Source organism: Schistocerca serialis, chromosome 12 (genome assembly GCF_023864345.2).
Source record: "Schistocerca serialis cubense isolate TAMUIC-IGC-003099 chromosome 12, iqSchSeri2.2, whole genome shotgun sequence".
Lineage (NCBI taxonomy): Eukaryota > Metazoa > Arthropoda > Insecta > Orthoptera > Acrididae > Schistocerca > Schistocerca serialis.
The window spans coordinates 71,161,939-71,187,007 of NC_064649.1; the positions used below are offsets into that span (position 1 = coordinate 71,161,939).

General features: G+C 42.2%; 1 long non-coding RNA gene and 1 pseudogene across 2 annotated transcripts in view; both read left to right on the plus strand.

Moving 5' to 3' along the window:
- Nucleotides 1-10,240: 10,240 nt before the first annotated feature.
- The window catches only part of LOC126428222 (uncharacterized), a 207,509-nt gene continuing 192,680 nt past the window's right edge, over nucleotides 10,241-25,069 (plus strand). For both annotated transcript variants that reach the window (XR_007576797.1, XR_007576798.1), the window contains exon 1: nucleotides 10,241-10,342. This is a non-coding gene — a long non-coding RNA (uncharacterized LOC126428222). The remainder of the gene's footprint in view (nucleotides 10,343-25,069) is intronic.
- LOC126428495 (5S ribosomal RNA) lies at nucleotides 19,959-20,076 on the plus strand (annotated as a pseudogene).

Below are 25,069 nucleotides of genomic sequence, written 5' to 3' on the forward strand. Positions count from 1 at the left end.
ACGTCTTTGGGAGTTTATTAAAGAAAACACCGTATTCCACGGTTCGTCCAGACCGAAATCGCTATCTCTGTTAGTTAAATTCTCCGCCAAACGAATAACAACTGGTTCTTTCACAACCGAGTCTCAAAAAGATGAACTGACAGTAGAATTTCGATATTTTCACACCGCATAGTGTCGATGCGGTGCTGCAACAGCCCATTTACTAGGATGTAAGAGACGGGTGTACCTATGGTGTACCGAGCGAGGTGGCGCAGTGGTTAGCACACTGGACTCGCATTCAATCCCGCGTTCGGCCATCTTGATTTAGGTTTTTCCGTAATTTCCCTAAATCGCTCCAGGCAAATGCCGGGATGGTTGCTTTGAAAGGGCACGGCCGACTTCCTTTCCCGTCCTTCCCTAATCCGATGAGACCGATGACCTCGCTGTCTGGTCTCCTCCCCCCAAAACAACAACAATCTATGGTGTTCCGTGGGTATCTCATGGCCTGTACGAATTTGAGTCGTCTGCGCTACGTGTAAACGACTACATTCGCGGGGGTCTTGGAAACGCTAGCCCCCAGAAGCATCAAAACGTCGTAAACCAGTGGTTCCCAATTCCAATCTTTCCGAGACCATTTTCCTTGAGTACAATCTGATATAAAGGAGCACCCCCCCCCCCCTTACCCAGCCTCACCCCATCCCCTCCCCGCGCCAACTAAGCTTTAAATGAAAAACAATTTTATTTGTGCACTTCATTATTTAAAATGACTAGAGGTAACTGATATATACACTCCTGGAAATGGAAAAAAGAACACATTGACACCGGTGTGTCAGACCCACCATACTTGCTCCGGACACTGCGAGAGGGCTGTACAAGCAATGATCACACGCACGGCACAGCGGACACACCAGGAACCGCGGTGTTGGCCGTCGAATGGCGCTAGCTGCGCAGCATTTGTGCACCGCCGCCGTCAGTGTCAGCCAGTTTGCCGTGGCATACGGAGCTCCATCGCAGTCTTTAACACTGGTAGCATGCCGCGACAGCGTGGACGTGAACCGTATGTGCAGTTGACGGACTTTGAGCGAGGGCGTATAGTGGGCATGCGGGAGGCCGGGTGGACGTACCGCCGAATTGCTCAACACGTGGGGCGTGAGGTCTCCACAGTACATCGATGTTGTCGCCAGTGGTCGGCGGAAGGTGCACGTGCCCGTCGACCTGGGACCGGACCGCAGCGACGCACGGATGCACGCCAAGACCGTAGGATCCTACGCAGTGCCGTAGGGGACCGCACCGCCACTTCCCAGCAAATTAGGGACACTGTTGCTCCTGGGGTATCGGCGAGGACCATTCGCAACCGTCTCCATGAAGCTGGGCTACGGTCCCGCACACCGTTAGGCCGTCTTCCGCTCACGCCCCAACATCGTGCAGCCCGCCTCCAGTGGTGTCGCGACAGGCGTGAATGGAGGGACGAATGGAGACGTGTCGTCTTCAGCGATGAGAGCCGCTTCTGCCTTGGTGCCAATGATGGTCGTATGCGTGTTTGGCGCCGTGCAGGTGAGCGCCACAATCAGGACTGCATACGACCGAGGCACACAGGGCCAACACCCGGCATCATGGTGTGGGGAGCGATCTCCTACACTGGCCGTACACCACTGGTGATCGTCGAGGGGACACTGAATAGTGCACGGTACATCCAAACCGTCATCGAACCCATCGTTCTACCATTCGTAGACCGGCAACGGAACTTGCTGTTCCAACAGGACAATGCACGTCCGCATGTATCCCGTGCCACCCAACGTGCTCTAGAAGGTGTAAGTCAACTACCCTGGCCATCAAGATCTCCGGATCTGTCCCCCATTGAGCATGTTTGGGACTGGATGAAGCGTCGTCTCACGCGGTCTGCACGTCCAGCACGAACTCTGGTCCAACTGAGGCGCCAGGTGGAAATGGCATGGCAAGCCGTTCCACAGGACTACATCCAGCATCTCTACGATCGTCTCCATGGGAGAATAGCAGCCTGCATTGCTGCGAAAGGTGGATATACACTGTACTAGTGCCGACATTGTGCATGCTCTGTTGCCTGTGTCTATGTGCCTGTGGTTCTGTCAGTGTGATCATGTGATGTATCTGACCCCAGGAATGTGTCAATAAAGTTTCCCCTTCCTGGGACAATGGATTCACGGTGTTCTTATTTCAATTTCCAGGAGTGTAGTTTTTGTTAGTGTGTTATTACTCTCCGTAGTAACAGCTGCTAAACCCACACTTTGTATCTCCATTTAAAATCAAACAGGTTAAAATTTGCAGACTCTATATACCGTTTGTAAATCTCTTGATTGCTGGATTCCTTACTTCTGAGCTAACAGAAATTGGAAGACTTCGCACTGCTAATGCTCGGTGTATGAACAATGTCAATAATAATAATAACCATAATAATGACAATACTGTGTAGGTCCTAAAGCGATATAATAGTCATATCATAATTCCTGTTCTGTTGCACTGGCAGTTAGTTCGTTTATGTGTTGCGTAGTGAATAATAAGCAATATTTATTTATTTATTTATTTAGCGTATGGCATCTACAGAGTAAAATTGCAGACATAATATTAATCAATATAATCAACGGATTACAAATATATTATTAAACGATTGATTGCAAACAACAATATGCGAAAGATTAGGGAGACAGCCACTGCAGCTATGACAAGTCCACATCTAAGCAGGTCACCCACTGAACAGCACGTGGAGCAGCATTCATGATATCTCTCCATTCTCCTTCAGACCTCCTCGCAGGACATTCGAAGATCAGGTGAGGTATTCTTTGTTTCTCTGCACAACAGTCGCATCGTGGGTCATCAGTGAGTTTCCATTTGTGGAGAATGGCCTTACAACTGCCGTGGTTAGTCCTCACACGATTAACTCTGCACCAAGTTGTTCTGGGCGTTTGCATTCCTTCCACCGATATCGAAGGATCAAGATCAGTGATGAGAGGATGGTGATTATTCAGCTACCAGTATTGCCTCCATTCCCTTGCTATGTCGTACCTTTCTGGGAATTTGAGGACTTCGTCCTCGCATATAGGTTTCCCGGATTTTAGGCGGGTAGATGGTCCAATATTTTTCGGATAGGTATATCTTCAGAGACAGGGGTCATTAATTTTCTTCCATTCTCGGATAGCTGCTTGTTGCCTTCTCAGGGAGGGAGGGGCTATATTGCAAAGGGCATGGAGCCAGGGAAGTGGAGTTGATTGCAGAGCTCCTGAGACAATCCTCATGGTGGTATTAAGCTGGACATCTATTTTCTTCGTGTGTGTGCTCTTGTACCAGACTGGGGCGCAGTATTCTGCCACCGAGTAAACAAGAGATTGTGCTGCGGTGCGTAGGGTGTTAGGTTGAGCTCCCCAGGAGGTTCCAGTCAGCTTCCTTAATATGTTATTTCGATTTTTTATCTTTTGACTGGTTACTTCTAGGTGTTTTTATAGGTTAGTGACCGGTCAAGAGTGGTTCCTAAATATTTTGGATAGCTGTTGTTCGTCAATCGCTCATTGCTGAACGTTACTTGTAACTCTCGTCTTGCCTCATGATTGTTCAGGTGGAATACGCTTACCTCAGTTTTATTTGGATTTGGGCAGGGCCTCCATTTCGTACAATACTGGTTAAGAAGTTGAAGGTCCGTTGACAGAGTACCTTCCCCCTCTTCGAATGTCTTGCTCTGGGTGGCTATTGTAATGTCATCTGCATAGCAGAATTTTTGCGATTGAGTTGCTGGCATGTCACTCGTGTATAGGTTGACAAGAAGGGGAGCCAACACTGATCCCCGTGGGAGCCAATTGTTTATTGAGTAGGATTTACGCGTATATTGACCTATGTTCACTCTGAAGTAGCGATTTTTCAACATTTTTCCAGAAGCTTAGTTGTCTTTCGGCAAGGGATCGTTTTTTTCAGCTTGAGTATGAGCCCGTCTAGCCAGTTGGTATCATAGGCGTGCGAGAGGTCCACAAAAGCCACACAGATTTTTGGGCCGTTTGAAAGCCTGACTCTATGTAAGATGTTAAGGCAAGGACTACGCGACCGAACTAGAATAAACAATATCTGGTCCGTCACGGGAACGGCCTACAACTCGGAGAAGGCAATTTCGAGAGATATGAGATACATGTTTAAAATAAAGCTATGTAGTTCCACAGAACCTTCCTAAGTCTCAAACATCTACAATGCACATATGCAGACTGAAGCGTCAAATAAAACTTTGTGCCAATGCCAGGATTCGAACCCGGGTCTCCCATTCACGAGGCAGATGCGCTAACCACTATGGCACTCTGGCTTTGCACAAGTGCTGATCGAGTTTAGAGAGAATACCAAATTTGTTGAGGCGTGAAAGGGAGTTCGGATTGAGGAGGGGGCATGCGAGTGTAGTCTGCACAGTTGTACAAAGCCACTGTGTCAGGGTGTCGTAGTGGTTGGCTCATCTGTTTAGTTAACAGGAGATCCAGGTTTGAAACCCGGTCTTCATTCAAATCTTCATTCATCACTTCAGTCTGGATATACACAGTTTATGTTTGAGTTTCTCCATAATATGTGCATGGCACAAAGTAAGTGTGTAGTGGGTGAACTATATGAGGAAGCCGTAACCTCAACCACGCCGTGTCACGTGTCATCCTAGTATTTGAAAAATAAAATGTAATTATTCGCACTGCAGGAACCTGTTTTATAGTGTTATGAAATAATAACAGTAACAAAGTTTTGTAAATAAACTTAATTTCGCGAGCAAAGCAATAAAGACCTTTTGTTTCTACCCCTCAAAAAAATTAGTTTTACCCCTCAGGTGGTCATCACCCCCAGGTTCGGAACCATTGTCGTAGACGGAACCTACAAGTGCTACTGTCTTCGAAGGAGGGCGAAAAACTTTGTGATTGGTGAGTTAGAGACCTATTTTTAAAGGCAGGCTTGCCAAATTCCGCCGTAGTCTATGTTTTCTTCCCCGTCTCGTATATCCACTTTAGCATTTATTTGCAGCGCCTTACGTATCTATTGTCGAGTACATCCATTTACTTCGAAAACTTTTAAGTGTAGAATATAGAGGCTCACCTTGCATACTATTCTCGTCAGCAATGCTGTGTGTTCTGTGAACCAAACTTCTGAGAACACTCATTCGAAGCCGACTGAACAGACATATTTACATGCAAATAACTGCCTCATCTTTCCCATACGATGGGTGTCTTCACATCGTTGGTCCACAGAGCACATAGCACTGATGACTAGAATAGTCGTGGAGCCTCTGTACTTAAGAGGAGTTTTCGAATTAAACTGGCATTCTCTACGACAGGTACATAAGGTGCTACGAATAAAACCTAAGGTCGACTCAAGAAACGAGAAAGAAAACGCAGAGAGCCTTGAAACATGGCTTTCTAGGTAAATGTGGGACATCTCTCGTTAACAATAGATCGGATCCACGTGAAATACAAAGTTAAAGTCGACTTTGTGAGAACCGTGGCTGTAATACTACTAGATTTTTTTGTTGAAACCGCAACCAGTCACAAGTACGCTTTAAAAATGTTTATTTCTATCGAAGCGTGACCGGTTCCAAAATAGTTCAAATGGCTCTTAGCTCTATGGGACTTAACATCTGAGGTCATCAGTCCCCTAGAACTTAGAACTACTTAAACCTAACTAACGTAAGAACATCACACACATCCATGCCCGAGGCAGGATTCAAACCTGCGTCCGTAGCGGGCGCGCGGTTCCAGACTGAAGCGCCTAGAACCGCTCGGCCACTCCGACCGGCTGACCGGTTTCGGATTGCTTACAAATCCCTCTTCAGGTGCTTCTTAAAGGTTTCGTTGTTTTCTCGCTGGGGCCATATCTTGTGTTCGATATTGGTTTGCTGCAGCTGGGGCCGTATCTTGTGTTCGATATTGGTTTGCTGCACTAAGACAGATAAACTTTCTTATTTTTTATTTTATTAATTTTTTTAGCTTACGAGTCTAGATGAACAGACAACATTGTGGAAGATAGACAGCCTACCGAAATTACCCCGAAATGAATTCGCCGAAATCGAGTAACTTGGCTCCACCTGCGTTAGGCATAGATGCACTACATATTCGTGAGGTATGAAAATTTGTGGCGGATCGAGGCTCGAACCAGGATTTCCGGCCGCCCTAACTATTAGGCTATCCGTGCATTCCTCCCAGAGCAACACAAACTTCCATATTTCTATACCCCTGTGCCACAGTCTTCTACATTCATACACGTAGTATGGCTGCGAGTATTTTTAGTGATGCGGGAGACGGTGGTATAGAGATGTAGAAATTATGATTTGTGTGTCTTTGGATCAGTCCTGGAGGCGCACTCGGGTAGGCTAATGTAAGCAGGAAATCTGGGTTCGAGCCCTGGTCCCGCACAAATTTTCATGTGTGACCAGTAGGTGGTACGTCTATAGCTAACACAGCTAGAGCAAAGATACTAGCATTCAGCGAATTTATTTCGAGAAACTTTTTGTTCATTATTTAGTAAATTTTTACAAACTTAAAGTCAGTTTTCGCCCTCCACAGACAGGAGCAGCACTTTTGGATTCCGTCAAAGATGAGTTGATGGTCCGAAAGACTAGGGTTTACAAGACCCTCTGGGAGTGTGGCCTTTCGTACATGAGGCAGACGACTGGAACAGCCGTGAAAGAATAGCGGAACGCTATAGGAACTCCCCGCTCTTTCAGTCCAGTAAACCATTAGTGGAAGAACACTGCATCGGTAGCAGACACCCTACACGGTATGCAGATAGCGAAATTCTGGGGTCATCTTTTTGGGACTCGGTTATGAGAATGGTTTACCGAAGAATTTGATTAACAAGGGCCGTGGTTTCAGCCTGAACAAATCAACAAACCCGGGACTTTCTTTAATAAACTAGCAAAAAAAAAAAAAAAAAAAAAAATTCAAATGGCTCTGAGCACTATGCGACTTAACTGCTGAGGTCATCAGTCCCCTAGAACTTAGAACTACTTAAACCTAACTAACCTAAGGACATCACACACATCCATGCCCGAGGCAGGATTCGAACCTGCGACTGTAGCGGTCGCGCGGTTCCAGACTGTAGCGCCTAGAACCGCTCGGCCACAACGGCCGGCTAAACTAGCAAAGGCATCGCTACAGTGCAACTCAAATAATTCATTGTGACCCCAGCATGGATCTATAGCGTAACAACAGATTTAATTTGGCCGTTCGGTTCTAGGAGCTACAGTCTGGAGCCGAGCGACCGCTACGGTCGCAGGTTCGAATCCTGCCTCGGGCATGGATGTGTGTGATGTCCTTAGGTTTGTTAGGTTTAATTAGTTCTAAGTTCTAGGCGACTGATGACCTCAGAAGTTAAGTCACATAGTGGTCAGAGCCATTTGAACCATTTAATTTATGCTTACTCTTTGCCGCCGACCGACGCATCTGGCGCATGTGTCTCTATGGGCGCCCGCTGTGGTGTGCTCCACATGTTTGAAACAACGGAACGAGGGCTGTACCTCTAGCCTGTCGGTTCACTCTGGAGACGGCTGAAACGTATACGACCGAAATATTAGAAGAAATAAAGTTTACGCAGCTACAATCCCCAAAATTAATGGATCACCTAAGCTCATATATGTACTTGTTCTCCCAGGAAAAAGGTGGTTCTGGGTTCGAGTCTCGGCGTAGCGCGCAGTGCTACCCTGTCAGAAAGTTTCTAAACAGCGCAGACAATAGCTAATTACAAGTCGTCTTCTCTGAAAATATCTTCCGGAAGGAAATAGGTCCATGGATGATACCTTCTGTGAAGCTTGGAAAGATGGAGATAGCACTGACTCATATCTGGATAGTCAGCCGATTTGAGCATTGCACGTGAAAGGCAGTGTTCTGGGTTCGATTTCGACTCGGGTGCACAATTTTAATGCGGTGAAAAAGTTTCAGCAAAAACGGTGTCACATTTCGCCTGGGACACATCATAACTGTTTTATGTGCCTACGGATACTCTCCGTCTAGGATAGAAAGTTGTGTTCTACCTCTCAACAGATATTTATCTTCATCATCATCATCTTTTTGATGGCCATTCAATCTCAAATCTGGCCAGTTTCAGCTTTACGTTAACATTGTTGAGAAATTTAAAATTAGTACCTATGTAATTAAATTCTCTTACTTCTTCAATTGTTTCTCTATCTATGACAGTTTTGGCTCTTATGTGTTCCAATCCTGGAAAAGCCTTTATTTTTGTTTTTTATGTTGACATTCTCATTCCGTATTTAGCAGCAATTTGACTCAATTGACGTACTGTTATACAGTATATATTTATGTAACACAAAACTGGCTATATATGCCTTGCCGAAACTTTGTCTTTAGTAGTCATCTGGACGCATTTCGATATGCTTGATAGATTTCTTTCAGGATCACATCAATCTTCAGTTAGATGACCCTTCTCCACAACTGACAAGCATTCTGAACTAGAGACACGATCTTTCTCGACTTGTGTGCATTACAGTGATCATCCTTATGGATGTCTTCAGTAATCTTATTCGTGGTGAGAAGAAATAAAGCTAATTACACTTCCCATCTTTCTTTACAGACACATTCGTCTCAAAACTGCTGCAGGAATCTAAATTCTGTCTGCAGAAAAAGTTGTAAACGTACATCACGACACTGTAAAATGAGTGTAAAGAAGGAAGATTATAGCCCCGTCTTTGGCATTACATATAGAGGGAAAAAATCACGGATGAGGCAGAGTTATTGAAACCATGGAAAAGAAAATCAGGAAGATCACTTCGTTGTTCCTTGTAAGTTACCTGTATCACTGTATAGTACAGTCATGATATTTTAGCTTTGGGTGTAAATTAGGCAGTAAAGAAAAATTCACTAATTGTTAAAAAACGAAGAACATTTCATTTATTAACTTCGGGGAGTTTCGCCATCCAGAAGATACCTGGTTTTTGGTTTTCGAAGAATTTGTCTCACTCCGTTGCTCACAAACTGTTTGAAAGTCAAAATCGTGACGGAATTAATGCGCTATACGCACATACGTACGACGAAGTCTTACGTTTCGAATGTTCTGCCTCCGGCATTTTTGCAGTGATAATTGCTAACACATCTCCGTTACTCTGTCAGTACTAATGCAAGGCACTCGATAGGCACTGTCGATGAGGTAAATGAACAGCACTCGATATTCCTATCGATATTTTTCTTTATTCAGATCCGGTGAATTTGTGTCACATAAAAAAATCCCGCCTATGTTCGGTACCACTTCTTTGAGGTCTTACGTCTTATTTTCAAGGAGTTGTTTGTTACTCCTTCCATTTTGCCCATCTATCGATTTATCTGAGATTATTTGGCGACATAAGAGAAAAAGCTAGAAGGAAGCTGGTTTTAACATGATTTGTTTCCCACAGTTTGTTACCCGTAATGGTTTTGAGAAATCTCGAGTCTGTAATTTGAAATGACATGAAAGAGTAAAACAGATGCAGCCTGTTTTATTTTTTAAAAGCAAACAAATAATTTCAAAATGGACTAATGTCTGTTTCATCTCGTTACAACATTCACATGGAGGTTTCCAAACAGGTATTGTCTTTTATTGCTTTTATTTTGTAACAAATGGCTGAGTGTCGTGTCCTCTATTTTATTATTTAAGTCTGATATCACTAGAATTACCAGAAAATGTGTTTCAGCAAATCGCAATGGAATGTGCACGCAGCAAGATCAAATCAGTTGCAATTCCACTTGCATCCTATTTTCTTGCGCAGCGTTATTTCTAAATTACGCGTGTCCTTCGGTTGTATTGTGTTGTACAATAACTGCACTAAATACAGCAGTTCGTTGCGAAATTTGAAGCACGCAGGCAGGAACAATATTTTCTGGACACCCGGTAGATCCACGGAACCGTTGCGTGCGTCGCCGCTCAGCCTTGGAGCGGGAGTGAGAGAGAAACAGAGGGAGCGAAAGCGAAAACTGCGAGCCAGAGACAGAAAGAGAGTGTGCGAGAGAGAGAGATGCGACGAACTGAGTCAGACGCGGACGGCTGTCAGTGGCGAAGTTGCGCAACTGTGGCGCTAGCGTCGAGAGGAACAAAACACTAGAGACGCGCGGAGCGTCTATCTTGTACTTTTACAGTGACGCTAATCGAATCATTTGTGTCAATTAACTGAAGATTTTATTAGTACTTTTACCGGTGCATAAGATTTCGTTGGTTACACGTAATGACAGAGCACTGCGAAACATATCTTTCGCGTGTCTCTTTCCGGTGATGGCTGCCGGGTGTACTGCGCCGTCAAAATGGCGGCTGGGTGAGAGATACGCTACGGACCGGCAAGAAAATGAGCGGTTTCTACAACTGCAGCGAGGATATGACAACCGGTCACTATCGCATAAAGAAGGTAAAATGTTTCTTTACATATTAATAGTGAAATGCGCCGTCAACAAACCCATTTTTAGTTAAAATTAATATTCATATTTTGATGATCTTGCTGCACATACCTGATATTAGCGTCCGTATAATCGCGCGTTTTCTCCGGTACATAGCCATACAATAGTTTTGCAAATAACAGTGTTTCAGGACGAAAACGTCCGCTATCATCTTTTTATAAAATTAATTATAGAATGATCATAATGAGACATTTTATGTCGTACACATTTTTTTGGAAAGCATCGTAAACTTACAGCAGCATATTTCCAAAATTCTGGTGAATATTTGTTCTTAACAGCAATAAGTGGAGTTCGATTGATACAAAGAAATACACGAGAAGATAAATTCAGCTATTCCTGTCAGATAACCCCAAGTTTCTAACTGAGCGTAATTTCTCTTTGCTTTGGCGATCAGCTGAAGTGTGGATTGCTGATAATGTGTTCGAATGCTACAGTTCTTTGTAAAATAACCGGCAATACGGTTGTTTAGGGAATCATGTAAGCGTTCCATTGCTTTTGCGGCGACCCAACTTGTTTACTTTATGCGTTGGAACTGTGAGGCAAAGGCGTCCTATGAAAAGTTTTCACGTAGTCTATATCCGTCATTTCAGTCATCTATTGAAATAAGTTACCATAATACCATATATTTATAGTTCTAGTATCCTAATCAACGATGTACTAGTCATAATAGTGCGATATATGTTTCGTGTTTAGTCATCTAAAAAAGTATTTTTATTGCCACAAATACGGGTATGATAAACAGAATTTAAGTTCCAAGAAGAATGTGAATGTACAGTAAAAGAAACACGTTATTTACACCTGAATAAAAATTATAAATGTAAATATGTTTTTCAAAGGATTGAGCTTAAATAGTTGTATGAATTGCTTAAACGGACGGTTAGTGTTTACAGACGTGTATACATTAATAGTGTGGAAAATTAATGCTTGCAGAGATCTCAGGGGTTTTTATGTTCCTAATGACGATTCGTTTACGTAAATATGTGATTACTGTCGTATTTATGTAACATATTTTGTGTGTAGATGAATTTCATAATTGTGTAATTATATTTTTATACAATAAATCGTATTGTCTTAATATATTTATCACTGCCATTAAATGCTTTATTGTATCTGGAACGTTTTGTGTGCATTACAACAGATCATTACTAGCTGTATACTCATTGGCACATGTTTTGGTCATTTTGCACCGAATTTTCACAGCTGTAAAACTATTTGTATGTACCAGGTGACATTGATATTTCGTACCCAATACTGGTCAGCTCCTTACATGATATGTATTTTAGTTATTAGTATGTGTATATGAGACTTGAAGAGTGTGTGTGTGTGTGTGTGTGTGTGTGTGTGAGGAAAATCAGACATTTTAGGTCCGGGGGAAGGGGAAAAATAGAATTATATATGCAAAGAAAGTGTTAGAATATTTTGATTTTCATGTATTTCAGGGAAAATGAATGCCAATCTATAAAATATTTTTAAGGTTATTACGTTTTGGAGCAAAGTTTGAACACAATACGCGAATGCGCTCGAAGAAAATCTCTCAGGACTAAAAAACGTTGAGAAATTGTGAACTTGTTATGTTAGTGTAATTCAATGATTAATTTTTGGTGGGGGAAGGTCCAGACGAAATTCTTGTAAATGTCCAGCATTTAGGAAATAAAAACTATTACTGCGATGTCTGGTTTAGGATGTACACGGAAGCTGGCAAGTTACGTCTAGCAGCTCACTTAATTGTGACGTAGTCTTAGTCTATAAAATTATTATGAGCATTGGATTCAGCCATTCCATGTTGAAAACTAATTGCTTGAGTAAGTGATCTGTGAAACACAGGGCTTTAACTAGTTCGTATTTTTTCCCTTACTGATGGGCTGTGTACTGAATACTGACGAATTTAGAGAGAGATACTGCCATGTAAGTTCACTGAACTTTTGACTGAGTGATCCATCACGTACAGCTTTTGGTATGGTTTTTAGTATGTTCCACTCACCTAGTAACCAGCTGATGAAGGAAACTCTTGGACTTGTTGTTTGTATTACATTTAGTTTCATAAAATTTCGCTCCCCCCCCTCCCCCTCCCCCGTCTCGCACATCACACTGTACCCTTGCTTGTAGCTTTTATTGTACGATCCACTCTCACTACCTTTGGATTTTTATCTTTGTTGTGTGCATGATCTTTTTATTTGCACTAAACTGACTTTGTCGTTACGGTAAAAAAACGTCTAATGTTCTTATGTGATGGTAGTTCCAAAAAGTTCTCGTTACCATGTCTTCCTCCAAAGTGCGTGCAGAGAGGGAACGAAGCTTTTCCTGAAATAAAAATTAAAAAAAAAGTATTGTTCTGGTCTTAAGCTAAAAGGAGCAGCATCAGCTTTTATGTATATATTATGCCGGCCGCGGTGGTCTCGCGGTTCTAGGCGCGCAGTCCGAAACCGTGCGACTGCTACGGTCGCAGGTTCGAATCCTGCCTCGGGCATGGATGTGTGTGATGTCCTTAGTTAGGTTTAAGTAGTTCTAAGTTCTAGGGGACTAATGACCACAGCAGTTGAGTCCCATAGTGCTCAGAGCCATTTGAACCATTTTCTGTATATATTATGATTGGTTTTCCTGCCTTAAGCTTTCTGCAGTTATAGAGTACTTCTCACTAGATATGATTACCTTTATTTATGAAGAGTCTTATGCCGTCATTTTGGAAATATGCCACACTAAACATAATTTGCCTATATATTTTGACATTTTAAGGTTAAAAACAATAAATCTTTATGAAATTGGTGCACAATTTATGTACATTGCGTTTGTGTCTTCTTACATGTTCTGGAGTCTTGTTATTTTTCTTTGTTCGTAGCGGTGACTGAAATCGAGAAAACAGTGATTGTACATTAACTGTTCGCAGTTTTTGCCTTTTGTGAACCCGCTTTTTTACGTTGAATTCGTGGTTTTCTACTTCGCCTTACTTTTGTAAACCTCACAAGAGTTCTGTAGTTTCCACGTGTCACACACTGTACTACTGACGGATGTGTTCGTTTCTTCATTTGTTTTGTGACCCTCCCCGCTCCAAATTTTAGCAGTCGGTAGAGCATTTCCAAAGCAAAGTTTCCAAGCTCGAGCCTTGTTTCAGCAAACAATCATAATCTGTTACAATACGTCCCCTTATTCACCCGTAGTTCCTCGATTAACGATTTTCTCCGCGGAAGATCTGAAACACCGGTCAAGAGCATCAATCATGTGAAACATCGGACAACGCAGACACAAAAGGTGCCGATGTTGCAGGCACGAACTAATTTCTAAGTAGCACTCATCCGCTGCTTCAGTTACTTGATTCCTCTTCTTACGTGAAACTAAGGAGAAATCATGATCTCGAGCAAAAGAGACAGGTTTATAACGGGAAAGAGATGAGTTATCCGCTGGAAAATTTTTAGGCTTCGAAGCGCCTCATTCTGTACCACAAACTAAACCCGCTTCGAAATGTTGCTTCTGTTTCCAAGTAGTGGAACAGCAAAGAAGTCACTTCGTTCTCTCCCCTCTTGGCAGTTCCTTCGTGGTAAATGAACATGACGGTTTAATCACTGGAAATATTGCCAACTTTCTTACAAAAATAACCCCAGCCGAATATGCGAGACTGTTTTTATGAGCAAATTCTTGGCCGTGGGTTGTCGTACCTTCGAGCTCCAATAATTCAGTAAAAGTGTATTTTTATCTACATTTGACTAATGAAAATACCGCAAAGTGCCCAAACAACGAAAACGAGAAATCGTTTATGTAGATGATGTGATGTGTTTATTAACTCGCACCATTAGAAAAATAAATACCTCACGACAAGAGCTAACTTGCAACATAATAAAATTTACTTAGCCTGGAGCTTGCAGGCTCTTCTATAAATTTTTCGTCCCTTGGTACAGCAATTAGTTCAAAGAGAGATTCATTGAAATGCTTGCCAGCTCGTAGCACACTCACATGCAACTTTCCGTTCTATGGCGTATCCCCTCGTATCAGTTCCATTATCCGAATCTGCCTTTCAAACTGATCTACAGACACACTTACCGCTTTCAGTACTGGCTATATAACTGACTTGATTAAGATTAATAGCGCTCGACGAAAAAGGATATTGCGTAGAATTAGGCCACCTTTGTAAGCTGGCAAATAGGAAATTGACAGTGGTTATGAAACCTTGTGCACCATCCTATATGCTGTGAAATTTTTGGCTGCCTTGCGAAAAAGTTAAACCCTCGCAGCCAGTCTCTTTCGTTTCACAGTAAACACGACATTTGTGAATTATTATTCAGTAGTAAATAAACTCTGTAACATTCATGAAATATTCCATCGGTAGTTCGAGGAACATAGACATATTAAAAACTTGAACACAAAATATTAATTTTGCACAGTAACATGTATTTAATAGTTCGTTATGAGCTGACTTTCGTCTTCCTAGGCCATCGTGTGGTATGTTAATACAGACAGTCCACACAACATCAGCGAGAGTTCATAGCTGTACTAAGATTGTTGTTCAGAGACATCTGGCATTTTTTGACTATTTCGATACAAATACAAGCATAATGTAACATCCCAAAGAGACTCTGAACAATTATTATAACCGTATGAATTTATAAGCCAAATATGTTGTACAAGCGAGTAACAGCACAGTCCACTATGACATGCAACAAACTATCAAATGTGATGAAGATAGAAGCCTGTAGACTGTGGTTGTGGATCAGTTATAACATGAATTTCCGTCATGCTGGAATGCTGAAGTGCCAGCAACTTTTGGTACTGTTTCAATATTACAAACAGTCAAAGTTGCAAAATAGCTCTTTTTACTTTTTGATGATGACTAATTTCGGTTTTTTTATTCACAATCTATTCTCAAATCATTCGTCCAATCATAATAAATGTTACTCTGCATAGCAAAAATCATGACTAGCGTTATTCAAAGCAGTACAATGCAAGTGGTCTTGAAACCAGATACAGAGAGTTCGCATCCAATTTCATGATCACTTGCACTGTATTGCTTTGGATAACTATTAACATAATCTTTGCTATGTGGAGTGATATTTATTCTGATTGGTTGTATGATTTGATAATGGGTTATGAATAAAAACCCCAAACTAGTCATCAAATAAAAAAACCTATTTTTATCTTTGGCTGTTTGTCATTTTGAAATGAGTCATAAGAGGCTTATTACCTACGTGTGAGAGAAATAACTGGCTGCTTCTACTTTAGTAAGGATGAGTACTGGAACTGCGTTTGGTCATTAAGGACTTGGTCATGATTCCTGGATTGGTGTTGATTAATGGTCGGAATCTCGAGTAATTTTAGTTTGCTGCCTTTAGTTCTCATGTGGAGAATATCACATTTCATGTCATATGAATGACATTCATTCAGGGCATGTTCAGCAAAGTCTCTAACTCCTTTCATGCTCAGTCTAGTAGTTACTGAAGAACAACCTTTGTACTGCTATAACTCTTGCTGAAGTTGTGTGGACTGTCTGTTTAGTATTATCTGATGACGGCTGAAGAAGCTGAAAGCCAGTTCATAATGAACTGTTAAATAATTATCGTTCTGGGATATTAATACTATGTATTGAAGTTTTTAACGCACTGTAACCTTTCGCACTGAGTGGTGTGTCTAAAATTATCTACATATATCTCCATCTACATACATGTGCAAACACTGTGGAGAAGTATGAGTTGGTCACTCAGCTAGATTCTCGAAATGTGAGAGAAACTAGAGACTACAGATTCAACCTTTATAGAACCTCTGTTAACAGACAACTACCCATAATGTAGAGATTGCGACATTTTACATATTGTTATAAAAAAAAGAAGAAAATCGACAATTTTCTAAATACCTTGAATCTACTTATTTATTTATTTTGCATATACACTAACGGAGAAAGACGCAGCATCAAAAAATAATTGACGTAGAGCAATGAAACTCCGGGAACACATTTCTCTCGGTAACACATATAACTGGTTAACATCGCAAGATCACAGACTAATGTAAGCGGGAGATTAGCCATTGCAAACATGAACTGCTGGTACATTAATAACCGCTGTAACCGCCAGAATGTTAAATATATGCAAACAAACGATCATGTATTGTATTGTATTGTACAGATGCTGGATGTCAGTTTGAACTTGGTCGGTCAGTACAGGGACGGTGTATGGTATGCTGCTTGTGAATGACTGTGTTGTCGTCCGATGATATTCTATATGTACTCGAATGGAGACAGGTCTGGTAATCGAGGAGTCTAACACAATACGTGGAGAGACTATGAAGCGCCTTTGGTTACAACAGAGCAGTGTGCGATTTGTGATTTTACCAGTGGGGGGGGGATGTCTTAGGGGGTTAGTATAATTATATATGTTACTAGCTTGGACCGTGGCGTTACCCATCGATAAACAGTTATTTATAAATAGATGTTAATGCCGAAACTCACTATTCACGCGTATGCACTATCAGAAAAGCCGCTTTGTGAGATGTTTTAGTAAACCTTCAAATTTAGATCTCTCCTGAGTTGATCAGGAACCATCATGTCTCAGTTTTTCAAAGAGATGGACAAGAGAACTGTGACTTTCAAGAAAAGCTCGAAAAGCATTAAATGAGGAAGCAACCCAACGTACGCGAAAAATATGGCCTAGTTTTAATAGCTGCGAGGATAATTCTTGTGAAACACTTTGTAGTAGTCTGATTTTTGGGACTTCGAGAAAATACAGAATATAAGGAATCTAAAAAAACCTTTATATGGTATACATCTGCTACATCATTCATAACATCGTGGACAGCTAATTTCATTTTGTGGTTCATACAGTGAACGACAGTTAAATCCTTACGTAAATGACTACGCAGTAGAGCGGCTACGCCGTTGTAAGGTGCAAGCATTGTTGAGCCACCATCTGTTGCGACACCTACAAGGTGGTTTTTTAGTTCATTATTTGTAATGCCATTCCTGTCCCACTTTCTCATGTCAAAAAAAATAATCGCAAGCAACTCCCTCAAAGGACAAACGTATATATATTATTAAACAAGTTTTATTGGAAACCGTTGTACTTTCGTCCATCATGATACAAGCTCGCAAGTAAACGGATGACGCACCTTAGACGAAAGCAACAATGACAACATGTTAATGATGATTTAGTTCTAAACGTTTTGAAATTCTTAACTACTGCATGCATGGAGCGCTGCATCAAATCAGTCTCTGGACTGAAGACAACAACAATAACTACTAGATAACACTTTTTCAAAATTAATAAGCAAACATATTAATAGTATTAATAGTAAGACTGTATTAAAAACTTTCAGTGTTCGGCTCCACAAATTTAAATTATATGTAAAGTTTTACTCCAGTGCGTGGGAAACAAACATCCCAGGTTGGGATGCATAAACTAAAACCAGAGGAGGGGATGGTCTGATGCAGAGAGGGGGAAATCCCCCCCCCCCATCCCCCCCCCTGCAAATCTCACACTGCAACAGAGGTATGTGAGCGGGCGTTATCCTGTTGGAAAACACCCCCTGGAACGCTGTTTATGAATGGCAGCGTAGCATGTCGAGTCACCAGTGGCGTACAAACTTGCAATCAGAGTGCGTGGGATAATCACGAAAGTGCTGCGGCTGTCATACGCATTTGGAACTGTAACTGCAGGTGTAGGTCCATTGTGTTTAACGCGCAGACAGCTTGATTGCAGGCCTTCAACTCTCCTCCTCCTAAGCACAAACATCCATCAATGTCTCTGAGGAAGAACTAGCTTCATCAGAAAACTTAAGACCTCCACCTTGCTCTGTATTGAGCTCTGGGTTGACACCACGGTAGTCAAGGGGTGGTGTGGCGTCTGTGGAATGAATACTGCAGGGCGTGTGGCTCGGGGCTGTCTTTGAAGTCAGCGATTTGTAACAATTCTTTGTGACACTGTGGTGCCAAGTGGTGCTCAGATCGCTGCTGCACAGGCAGAATGATGTGCCACAGCCATACGCCGAACACGATTGTCTTCCCTGTCGGTAGTCCTACGTGGCCGTACGGAGCCTGATCTTCATGTGACCGTATATTCTCGTGACCACAGTTGCCAGCAGTCATGTCCATTGGATGCATTCATGCTCAGTCTTTCTGTAACACCACAGAAGAAATACTCAGCTTCTCATAATCCTATTACACGACCTCGTTCAAACTGAGTGAGGTGCCTTACGGGCAACTCAACGCATCCAATCCCAAAGGTAGCTAACACTCAGGACCATTACAAAGTGTATTTAAAGCAAACTTGGGCTGCTAGCGTCACTCATGCAACTGGCGCGAGATTTCAACAGACACCACCTTTCAGCAGTAGATACATACCTACCAACTTTCTTTTGTGGCAGACAACTCCTTCTTGGTTTTACGATTTTGTTTTCTGTCAATATAGTTCTACAATTACTTGAAAATCAAAAACACAAAAAAGTAACGGATAAAAACATACATGACACATTACATTAACAAACAGTCTTCTTCTCCAGTCAAGGCTTGATGGTGTAGCCATTAAAAAGTCTTGCAGATCACCCAGGTAGGATCTCAATTTCCATTCCTTGGCAATGTGTGGAATGGTCTGTTTCGTAGCACAAAACATATAACATGCCAGTTTTGTTTTAAATGACCAAACACAATTTGCTTTTTCTCTGTGATAAATTACGTTTAACTTATATAATTGTTTAAACACAACAGTAAAATGATTCATTAATTTTTACTAACTTCTTTATGTGAAGATATGCATATTCTACCTGTACCAGTAATATTCGTGTAAGTAGGTCGTCATTTTACCTGCGGTTGTCATATAACAATGGCCTACCCACCGAAATCCAGTTCGTCGTCAAGTAAAAAGTAGTTTTTTTTATTGTGCTCCACAGTTGTGATAAATGCTAGAAATGACATCATGTAAGATCATAAGCTGGTGTTTAATTTACGCCTTTAAAAGAATAAATTAAATAAAATAACAACCTGAACAGTAGCTTACGGTGCTACATGATGGCTTTTCTACGAAGTACAAGTAGTTGAAGGACATCAGGAAAGTGTTAATTTGTTTTTGCACTGAAATAATTTTATGTAAATCGCAAATACCCGCTGCTTCGTTTGTGTCACAAGGAGGGATGTGGCACTGGTTAAGACACTGGACTCAGCTTGATGAAGAGTGGGGTTCTAACCCCGGAATGGCCATCCACTTTTAGGTAGACCGGGGGTTCTCCAAATCGCACTTCCGCAGCACGTGGTCTAGTGGCTGGCGTTGCTACTTCTGTATCATGGGGTCCGGAGTTCGATTCCCGGCCGGTTTGGGGATTTCCTCTGCCCGGGGACCGGCTGTTTCTGTTGTCCGCGTCATTTCATCGTCGTCATTCGTGATAATGCATAGATTGCATTGTGTAAAAATTGGGACTTCGAACGGGCACTGATAGCTGCGCAGTTGAACGTCCCACAAACCAATAATCATCATCATCCGTATTAAGCAAAACAATATAGCCAAATTCCTTACCCATCATTCCGCAGTCTGGACTTGTGATCCGTCTCTATTATCATAGTTGTCAACGAGACTACATATACTGCAACCAGTGATCTTTAAAGCCAACGGCCTTGCCGCAGTGGTAACACCGGTTCCCGTCAGATCACCGAAGTTAAGCGCTGTCGGGCTGGGCTAGCACTTGGATGGGTAACCATCCGGTCTGCCGAGCGCTGTTGCTAAGGGGGGTGCACGCAGCCCTTGTGAGGCAAACTGAGGAGCTACTTGATTGAGAAGTAGAGGCTCCAGTCTCGTGAACTGACATACAGCCGAGAGAGCGGCGTCCTGACCACATGCCCCTCCATATCCGTATCCAGTGATGCCTCCTATGGGCTGACGATGACACGGCGGCCGGTCGGTACCGTTGGGCCTTCGTGGCCTGTTTCAGACGGAGTTTAGTTTTATTGATGTTTAAAGATTATCGATGTTTCGAGCCTCTATCAGGCAGCAATCCAAATCATATACTTCTTACTTCACTAAGATAATGGTGGGCGAGTAAAGAATATACGAGGAGCTTGACTGCATTAGCTTTCCTCCTTGTGTGTGCTAATCTGTTTTTCATGTCCTCCTTCCGCTGTCGTCATATGCTATAATTTCAAACTACCAGAATTCTTTCACTTCGTCTACTTTGTGGGCCCCAATTTTGATACGTTTATCACTAATCCCGTTTATGGTACTTCTCATTACTTTCGTCTTTCTTCGATTTACAGTCAGTCCGAATTCTGTAGGCAGTAGGCTGTTCATTTAATTCAAAATCTCCTGTAATTTTTCATCATTTTCATTCAGAATAGTAATATCAACGAATCTCATTACTCACATACTTTCAGCTTGAATTTTATTTCCACTCCAGTTGTACATGATGAACAGTGCAGAGACATGTCTCACACCAGTCTTAGAATTGAAGACCGCGACGTCAAGACCAATAATTACGTTATCGCAATTTTTTGAGTTTCCATGGTCTTCGTAAGGATCAGACTATAATCCTGCATGCAGTCACGGAAAACCAATCTGATAATATGGCTAATGTTTATTCGGGATGCTAACTCGTAATCAGTTCTTTTTTTCACTTCGCGATCTGCAGAGTGACTCTGCAAGGAATAACCTCAATAAGTTTGAAACTTCCTGTCCGACTAGAACTGTGAGCCATTCCTGGTCTCGAACCCGGAACCTTTTCCTCTTGCGGCCAGATGGCCTACCGAGCTAGCGCGAAAGGAGAAGATCCCGGGTTCGAATGCCTCTTAGGCTGTCAGTTTCTATCTGCCAGCAAGCTTTGAACGATGCACTCTCCGATGCAGAGGGGAAAATGAATTCTGGATCACTAGGTTTGTTTGACATAACTTTTTCCTGGTGCCAGGCAAGATATTATTTATTCCTTGCACGTCGTATACCGGTAATCGACTCTCATTTTCAAGTTTTTTCCCCATATTTTGTGGCATTTAAGCGTGATATTTGCATTCTGTAATTGTGAGGCACTGTATTCATCTGTTACCTTTACTATGGTATACAAACGGGGGAATTTTGCAAAGAATGATTGTTCTCTCTCTATAGCTAATAGTCAATGTGAGGAAAAAACTTGTGTTGTCTTGCTTTCCTCTCATGAAGTAGTCCACGCATGTTAAGCAACATTTACACAGTTTGCAGGAAAAGTACACGTTGGAGAACAGAACCGTACAACAAAAATCAGAAAGATACTTTACATATCTTCACCGAGTGGACATTCTGTAGCATCATACATTATGTAATGAAAACTATCGGGGCATCTATTAGTGGACAGTAATACGGACTGTGTCCATCCTTCGCCATTATGAGAGCTTGAACTTTGCTGGTGACACTGTGGAGGAGTGGTTGTCCATTCTTCCTCAAGAAACCAGAAAAGGTTTGATGTCCGGAGTGTCGGTTTAACTCTTACCAAGAGTATCCAGAATGAGATTTTCACTCTGCAGCGGTGTGTGCGCTGATACGAAACTTCCTGACAGATTAAAACTGCATACCGGACCGAGACTCGAACTCGGGACCTTTGCCTTTCGCGGGCAAGTACTCTGAGTCGAAGTACTGGCAGAATTGAAGCTGTAAGGAGGGGTGGTGAGTCGTGCTTGGATAGCTCAGATGGTAGAGCACTTGCCCGCGAAAGGCAAAGATCCCGACTTCGAGTCTCGGTCCGGCACACAGTTTTAATTTGCCAGGAAATTCCATATCGGCGCACACTCCGCTGCAGAGTGAAAATCTCATTCTGGAAACATCCCCCAGGCTGTGGCTAAGCCATGTCTCCGCAATATTCTTTCTTCCAAGAGTTCGCAGAAGAGCTTCTGTGAAGTTTGGAAGGTAGGAGACGAGGTACTGGCAGAATTTAAGCTGTGAGGACGGGTCGTTAGTCGGGCTTAGGTAGCTCAGATGGCAGACCAATTGCCCGCGAAAGGCAGAGGTCCCGAGTTTGTGTCTCGGTCCAGCACACAGTTTTAATCTGCCAGGAAGTTTCGTACCAAGAGTGTTGCACTGGATTCAGATTGGGTCTCTGGGTACCTCAGTCAGTTCCAGGAACGTCATTGTCCACAAAGCATTCCCTCACTGATGCTGTGTTATAATAGGATGCATTATCACGTTGATGTAAACAATCAACATCCTCGAACTGTTCCTCTACTGTACGCAGTACACAATACTGCAAAAGTATTTAGCGTTTTCTTAAGGGGAGCCGGAGGTGCCTATGCTGCCCATGTTAAAATCACTAAGTTTGAGGAACATTTATGAATGAACTACCAAATAGAAGAATTTGAATTTTTCTTTTAGATATCGAGTGGTTTAGTATTGCAGTTATGATAGAGGGATTTTGGAGTATCTTTTCTAGTTTTCTTCCAATTACTTTTTTATTAATGACCCAAATTTTTTTACAAATAATTGGTTTATAATTAAACTGAAATGAAACTACTGAACATATTGCCAAATGGCTGTATTACAATGTAAGTTTGATCACTAGGAATGCTGTATAAAAATTTCATGTCTCTAGCTTGAGTGGATTTTGAGAAAATGTTCCTTATATTCGAAAAATTCTAATTTACGGGAAATGGCTATCAAAGTTTCTCAATACATTCCTGCACTATAGGATGGATTATCAGCTTCTTCATCCTCCAAAAGCTTCCTCTTCTGTCTTCTTTTCTGGCCTGTTGTTCCATCGTACTTCATATGTCTTTCTCTTCTTTCTGCTCCTCTTATCCTTTCTCTGTCAATATTTCTTAGTGCTCGTACAATGTTCACCCCAGCTGTAAATCCTAATGCCTTCAGAACTTCACACTTCACACTGTTCCCTTGGTTGTAGGTTGCTATTGCATCATAAATGCCAAAGTGCAGTGTTTTTATGCTTACAAACACCCTTTTAGAAATCACTTTCCAAATCAAATTGTTTACGCTCTCATTAGGATTCTGCATCTTGTCGTGTAGACATTTGTGTCACAATTCTGGCTGTGCTAAGTCATGAAAAATTGGTTTTATTGCATATATTTCTTAGTGCTCGTACAGTGTCAGTAACATATTCACGAAATCTGTCACTTCCACCAGGCAGCTTCTTGCTAGAAGATGTCACAGGGCTATGGCCGGCCATGTGTTGCTTAGCAGAAGAACGCACTGTTTTGAGTAATTGTAGTATCGCAACTTGGTATTAGTGTTAATTTTCTTTTCCCTACGTTCTTCCTCTTCTTATATACACGGTTACTAAAACGTGGCATCGTAACCAGAACAACGCTTTACACAAGAAGTATAATACTACCAACAACAGGCGCAACACTGAACTAATTCGAAACGGTAAACAGCAAAGAGACGATGTTCCGCGCTCTTAGCGCTTCATTTGTCACAGAAAACAATGTAGCCAACCCTTGCACACTCGCTGTATGCGTAACATATGGTGCTGTATGCGTAACAGGCCGAGAAAATCCCAAGCAGTTCGCCATGAAGTCACGAGAGGGTATTAGATGCGTTCAGCGGCCGCCCATTTCCTCTGCAGGCGTGGGGGAAAATGGTAATAACTCCACTTCTAGGGCGAGTAGAACTATAATTCAAAGTTTACATTAAAGAGGAATGTTCCAATTAATTTTCGGTAGCAAAAATAAAAAAATCGTAATTTTTTGGATTTGACCACCTCTGGCTCCCCTTAAGTGCATCAAGGGGATCACATCCTAGCCAAGAAAAACTCCCCCGATGTCATTACACCACTTCCTCCGTCCTTCACTGTTAGCACTGCATGTGATGGCTGGTAACGGTCTGAGGCATTCGCCAAACCCAAACCCTAGCATCGGATCGCCACGTGGTATGGCGTGACTCAACACTCCACATCACTTATTCTCTGTCATCCACTGCCCCGTGGAGTCGTCTTCACACAACCTCAAGCATCACTCAATACTGAGCACTGAAATCTGTGGCTACTCGGTCATTGTACCATTTTCCTTTTAACACGCTGTGCACAGTTATTGTGCCAGCTAGAGTGTGCCAGCACTTCGGAGCTCACTAGTGATTCCTGTCGCTGATCGCTTGCCATTTTTCTACAACCACTCTCCGGAAACACTCGACGATCTCAGTAAATTCGGTCTGCTTGTTCTTAGTTTATCTCCGGTCGTCCCTTCGCATATCCACTTGACAATCACGTAATAAAATTTCGACTTCCACAGCTCTAGAAAGTTTGAAATGTACAAGATGGATCTGTTACTCATTTGACATGCAACGACAAACCCTCGTTCGATGTCCCTGAGCTCTACTGACAGACTCATTCTGCTTGTCTGCTCACAACACAGTACTCAATTCCTCGTCTTATACTAGCAGATCCTCCTCTTCGGACGTCTAGCTGTCAGCTAGCTGTGATCTCCGTATTTCGCAGAGTTGTCGAGGTACTTTTGTTCAGATTGTGCACGTGTATTAATCCAAATAAATTCACCTCGTGATGGATGTTTACACCTCTTAAAATAGTAATGGACATAAAATAAATTGTGTGTTGTAACAGTGGATTTCTAGTTTCAATTCACAAACGCTTCTAAAAAAATATTCTTTGGAGGGGGAGGAAAATGGAAAGTTGACACCTTCTCCCCTATCGATCCACAGCTGACGCAGCAGGCATTCGTAATGCAATGACAATTCAAAGTGTCACGGAAGTTTGACGAACCTTTCGACACTGTCTGGAGTTGTTGAAAAGAGTGC